Here is a 6,000-nt window from a genome sequence, read left to right as displayed (position 1 = left end):
CAACATTGAGACGTGGTGTGTTTCCTTCTTCCTGAACTACAGAACTTCCTGTGGGACTTTGATTCTTTGAAAAACGGGTAACATTACAGCTGTCCTAATGAGTGTAAATGGCAATGTTATATAACTTTCCTTTGTAAGTGCAGTGTTAGATTATGTAATTTGCCCAGAGTACCCCTTTAAGCACCCTCTCCCCTGCAGTCATGTGATACCCTAGCTTGAGGAAGCGGCAATCAGCTGTGAAACAGCTATCCTGGGGTAGCGTACGCCTGCACCTCCACCTGTCCTCCCTTCCCCGCTGTTTACTGTGCCTGAATAAACATTCCAGAAGATCGGTGAGTGCCCGGATCTCTTTCTTCATTGTATATAACTACTATAATACTACCTCCTATGTACAAGAATATAACTACTATAATGTGGTGTATAGAGAAATAAGTCCAAGCACCAGTGGATGATCTTCGGTAGATTTTATGCAGACATTACAGGTAGAGAGCGGTGGTATAGGGTGCGGGACCGTGTAGCAGACAACTGTTTCGCACCTCGGCGCTTTGTCCACTCTTAGTCTAATGGTCCATTTACACAGAAAGATTATCTGAAAGATTATCTGCCAAAGATTTGAAGCCAAAGCCAGAAACAGACTCTAAACAGAGATCAGGTTATAAAGAAAAGCCTGAGATTTTTCCTCTTTTCAAATCCATTCCTGGCTTTGGCTTCAAATCTTTGGCAGATAATCTGTCAGATAATCTTTCTGTGTAAATGGACCTTAAGACTTGACAAAGCGCCGAGGCATGAAACAGTTGTCTGCTACACGCTCCCGCACCCTATACCACTGCTCCCTCCACCGAAGATCATCCACTGGTGAGTGCTTGGACTTATTTCTCTATCCACCACATTGTATTCTCCTTACCTCCGCCCGAGCACCGCTACTATTGATCAGTGTGGTTAAGAAGTCTAGTATATAGCACCCATGGGCGCCGCAAGTTTGGTTGGTGTTCAGACAGTGCCGGCATCTGTATCTACTGTAACGCATAACTACTATAATATTGCCCCTATGAACAAGAATGTAACACTGAAAACCCATCTCCTTTCTTTCACATTTTACTTTAGGTGAACCCTTTGATGACACTATGATACCGAACGCTGCGGCTGCTAATATCATTGTATCTATGTTACTCGGCCATCGCTTTGATTACAATGATTAAAAACTTCACAGGCTTTTGATTATGGCAATGGATAATGTCAGGATTCCTGGTAGCCCGGTGGGCTTGGTAAGTTCATTGTTTTATTAATTACTAAACATAGAATACAAAAACTAACAATATTAAGTTCACATGCCATAAATAAGGTAAAGGTGAAAACAAAAATTGTGCACCAAATCGGAACATAATCTGCTGAGAAATCCACAAGACAAATTCACACTAAATAGTGTGAATTCTGGTGCTATCTGGCTGCAGCATTTTGACCTCCAAAAATACCATGTGCATCAACCATTGGGGTTTAAGTCGGATGATTGTGGAGACCATGTCATCTGACACAGCACTCTATCATTCTCCTTCTAGTTTAAACAGCCTTTACATGGTCCGGAGGTGAGTTAGGGGTCATGGAATAGCAGACCAGATGGGATTGAATTTTGAATAAATCCCCTACAGTAATGAAGCCCACATGTAAAAAGCATCCACCATGTCTTTCACAAAGACGCGGTGGTTCTAAAAAGATCTGGGACCGAAGACAAATGTACCATCAGCTGATACCTGTCTGCGATTACCATGAGCGAACTTCAGTCCAAGCTTGGGCATTTAACTGTGTGCATGCAGCAATCAGTATTGATTGCAGCATGTACAGAGAGCCCTGAGAGGTACCAGACCTCTCAGGGCTCCTATCGGCAACACCGCAGCAAAGAACGCAGGTGTCGATAGGTTGCTAGTGCTGCCAGGGGATCATACTTACCTTCCATTGCCGCCTCAGTCTCTCTGCTGATTCAGACTTAATCAGCAGAGCTATGATCTGATTGATCAATGCTATACAGAAGCATAGCATTGATCAGCATATGCAATGAGATGATTGCTTATTATAGTTCCCTAGGGGGACCTAAAAAGCATGAAAAAAAATTATTTTAAGTACAAAATAACTATTTCCCTATTAAAGGTTTAAATCACCCCCCTTTTCCCAATTTTTTAATTAAAAAACATAAACAATAAAAACATGCTTAATAACGCCAGGTGCCAAATTTTTAAAATAAACCACTATTGATCCTACACGGTCATCGGCGTAAACAAAAAATAACACCAAACTGATTTTTGGTGATAAAATAGGGAATAAAAGCTAATAAAATGTCTCATCCACCCAAGTCTGGTACCAATAAAAACTACAGATCATAGCATAAAAAATAAGCTCATATATATCCATAGCCAAAAATGTGATTAGGTTATAGAAGTCAGAATATTGCGATTCTAAACATTGTTTGTTTGTTTGTTTGTTTTTTAATAAAAACTTTACATTTTTTAAAGTTAGTAAAATAAAAGGCAAATAGTATATAAACTGCATATGACTATGATCACACAACTTTTTTTTTTTTTTTTTTGTCTAAAATAACAGACGTCATTTAGCAGTCTGGCCTCCCCCTCCCCTCATGGCACATTATTCTAGTTTGGGGTTACTAATTGACCTCTGAGTGTGTCTTTAATTGAAACGTCCATTGAATTTGATAATAAAAACGGAGAAAGAACAGTGACAAAAGAAAAACTACGTGTGAACAACTAATAAAAAAAGTCAGCTGTTTGCAACAGACGTCCGAAGATAATTGTCATGATCATTATTTTGACGTCTGCAGTGATAATGTTCATTATTCAATACATTGTGTGCATTGGACGTCCATCTTTTCATTGACTGCAATGCATGGACAATGGACGTTATTTTAAATTGAAAAAGCGGCCGCCTTTTACCTATTTTTTGACACTGTGTAAACATAGTCTAACGCTGTAATTGAATAGTTTTATTGCAAAGTGAACAATGTAAACTGCAGGAAGGGGGGGGGGTTTCAATAATTTCGGCCCAGAAATATATTTTTTTCCTCTTTCTGTAGTATGTTTTATAATATAATGAAGGATGTCGTCAAAAAGGTAAATTTTTCGCACGATGGGAGCAGAGGAGACAAGAAATGTGTAACCCATTTATCTCAATTTGGTATCTGCCTATGGTCAATTCTTTCGGTGGATGGCGGAATTTGCTCGTCCATACAATGGAGTGTGCCGCCGCGAGCTGGGACGATAAATAAGCTTTTTAAAATAAATAAAAATAAATAAATAAATATTTTTAGCTTTTTATTATATAGAATGGTATTACTAATTATAAAGGTATGTTCACACAGAGGAATAGGCGAAGAATTGAAGAGCAAAGTTTACTGCTTGAAATTCTGCTTCTTCAGTTCTGGTGGAATTTGAGGGGAATTCAAACAGAATTTGAGAGAAATTAAGGCAGAATTTGAGCAGAATTCAAGCGGAAGTTCAAAGCCCAAATGACTTCTATGGATTTCTCTAGCGGAATCCGCCCAAAGCGGAATATTACGTGTGTGAATAACACAGCGGAAATCACATTAAGAAATTGCTCGGTTCATATTTTACAGGCAGAATTTGAAGTGGAATCCGTGTGCATTTTGCTGTGGATTCCCTTTGAAATTCCTCGCCTATTCCTCAGTGGGAACATAACCTAGCTATGGCCAGGGCAAGGTTATCATTATAGCTAGAAATTCCATGAATTAACTCTTTACCAGGTCTTTCTATTAACCAAGAACCATTCCAGGTGACCACCTCATAAAGATGATAAAGAGAATGCCAAGAGTGTACAAAGCTGCCATCAAAGCAAAAAAGCAAAAAAAAAAAAAAGAAACTATGGAATGAAAAGATCTGCCCAAACTGTATATGTAGTGACATGTTATATATTCTTCTCTACAGTTGTACAAAGCGTTTCCATCCCTGATGTGCTGGATTCCAGGAAGTCACAGATCTGTTAAACAAAATCGGGCTGAATTTTATTTATTTATTAAATAGGTCTTCACAAAACAAAGGGATCAACTGGACATCAATGACCAGAGGAATTTTATAGATTCTTTTCTGGTCAAACAAAAAGAGGTAAAGTAACAAGCAAATAAGACATTAGACAATAGTGGTCGTCTGGGAGGGATAGAGAGTGTTAATTTTTAGAGATGAGCGAACCTCGAGCATGCATGAGTCCATCCGAACCCGATCGTTCGGTATTTGATTAGCGGTGGCTACTGAAGTCAGATAAAGCTCTAAGGTTGTCTGAAAAACATGGATACAGCCAATGACTATATCCATGTTTTCCACATAGCCTTAGGGCTTCATCTAACTTCAGCAGTCTCCGCTAATCAAATGCCGAACGATCAGGTTCGGATGGACTCGAGCATGCTCAAGGTTCGCTCATCGCTATTAATTTCCTATCCATGAGTGGAGATGGGTTGAGAGTGCCCTAGACTCCTGGACAACCAAACTTTATCTTATATTTGACAAACTGGGCAATGTGAATGCCTTAAAGGGAACAAATGAGTACATTTGTGCTGATTAAGCTTTAAAAACGGTAGCACACACCTCGCAGCTGTCTCTCCTGTGGTGTTGGGGGTTCCATGGTCTTCATCTCTGGTAATATGCATTTTAATCCTTGGAGAGCCGTAAACTAGTCATCTGGGCTGTGACTAGACACGGCTCTCTGTCCTGTAAGCGTTCTGCAGGGTTATTGACAGGCAAGGAGGCCAGCTAAGAGTTGGTTTGTTAGCCAATCTCTGCAAAGGTCGTCCAAAAAAGATACTCTCCTGTCTCCCCAGATTCCTCTCCACCAATTGGAAACTTGCCTAAAGCCTATAAGTACAGGTGGAATGGACCAAGTGCTCCATCACCTGCAACATCTGCCATCAGAAAGTGGGCTGGGGTGTCGGTGGAAAACCCCAGCACCACTTTCATGCGGCAACATATGGAGTGCCACCATCGGACAGATTGGAAGAACCCTGACCCTCTTGTATAAACTTGTATAATACAGTAAGAGTGGAGTGCGACCACTGATTATGTAAGGGGCATGCTCAGTCCACAGATTCCAGTAACTTGGTATAACTCAATAGGAGTTTATGGGAGTGTATAGTGCCCTGTGAGTGAATAATATGGACTGTGTCTTCATTGATTTAATTCCTATAGGCAACCAGTTACTTGGTAAACTGGACCCTTGGTTGACAGCTACAACAAGCAATCCCCCACAATCAGCCCTCCTATACTCTCCTCTCTGTCTCTATATCGCTCTGTTAGTCTCTCCCTGCTCTGCTGTAACTGCCTGCTGCCATCCTGCTCTCTCCTCCACACACAGCCGACTGTCCGCCTCCATTACTGAACCCCCTTATATAGAGGGGGAGGTGCTGACATCACAGAGGGGCCTGCAGCTGATTGGCTGGGCCCTAGGGGTTATGGTTAATCCCCTTCTCCCGGCCAGAACTGTCACAGTGTTTGAAGTGTTATCCAGCGTTTCTATAATATTCCTTCTAAAGCAATATTCTCAAGTATTCCATGTATTAATGGGGAACCTGCCAAGCCAACTCCTCAAGCTACTATACTGAACTTTGCATACAAGGCACTGTGTGTTTACTGTACTGCAAAAGTTTTATTTTGTTTAAGTATATCTTGGACTTTGTGCCTTACAGTCCTGCATGCTTACACTACAGGGAACACCAGAGACAACCTATTAACAGGCGTGTGCTGGGACTTAGGGAGGGCTTCTACCTTCCTAATAACATCTAGCAATCCTGGGTCAACACACAGTGTACAAAGCAAGGTCAATAGATCAATAAAGAAATAGAGGGGCAGTCTGCTATGGGAAAGCTTGACTGGCCACACGGAGCACAAACCTCAACCCCATCCAACACAGTCTGCAGTAAACTCCTCAAGTCCCCCTAGTGGTGGCCGCAGGCAGTCAAGATGTTGTCTTTTATATCTATGTATAAGCAAA

General features: G+C 41.1%; 1 protein-coding gene across 2 annotated transcripts in view; it reads left to right on the top strand.

Annotated features, from left to right (window-relative positions):
- Positions 1-1,200: 1,200 nt before the first annotated feature.
- LOC138796017 (cytochrome P450 2K6-like) overlaps positions 1,201-6,000 on the top strand; it is a 55,928-nt gene continuing 51,128 nt past the window's right edge. Inside the window, exons 1-2 of one of the 2 annotated variants that reach the window (XM_069975886.1) lie at positions 1,201-1,265; positions 4,044-4,124. The gene's annotated coding sequence lies outside the window, so the exon portion shown is untranslated. Of the gene's footprint in view, positions 1,266-3,952; positions 4,125-6,000 lie in introns of those variants that run through there. The other variant, XM_069975888.1, reaches the window with a different exon arrangement.

The sequence above is a fragment of the Dendropsophus ebraccatus genome, chromosome 6 (genome assembly GCF_027789765.1).
Source record: "Dendropsophus ebraccatus isolate aDenEbr1 chromosome 6, aDenEbr1.pat, whole genome shotgun sequence".
NCBI classification, from domain to species: Eukaryota; Metazoa; Chordata; class Amphibia; order Anura; family Hylidae; genus Dendropsophus; species Dendropsophus ebraccatus.
The sequence above is the reverse complement of the archived record's forward strand: the minus strand, read 5'-3'. Positions and strand labels throughout refer to the sequence as shown.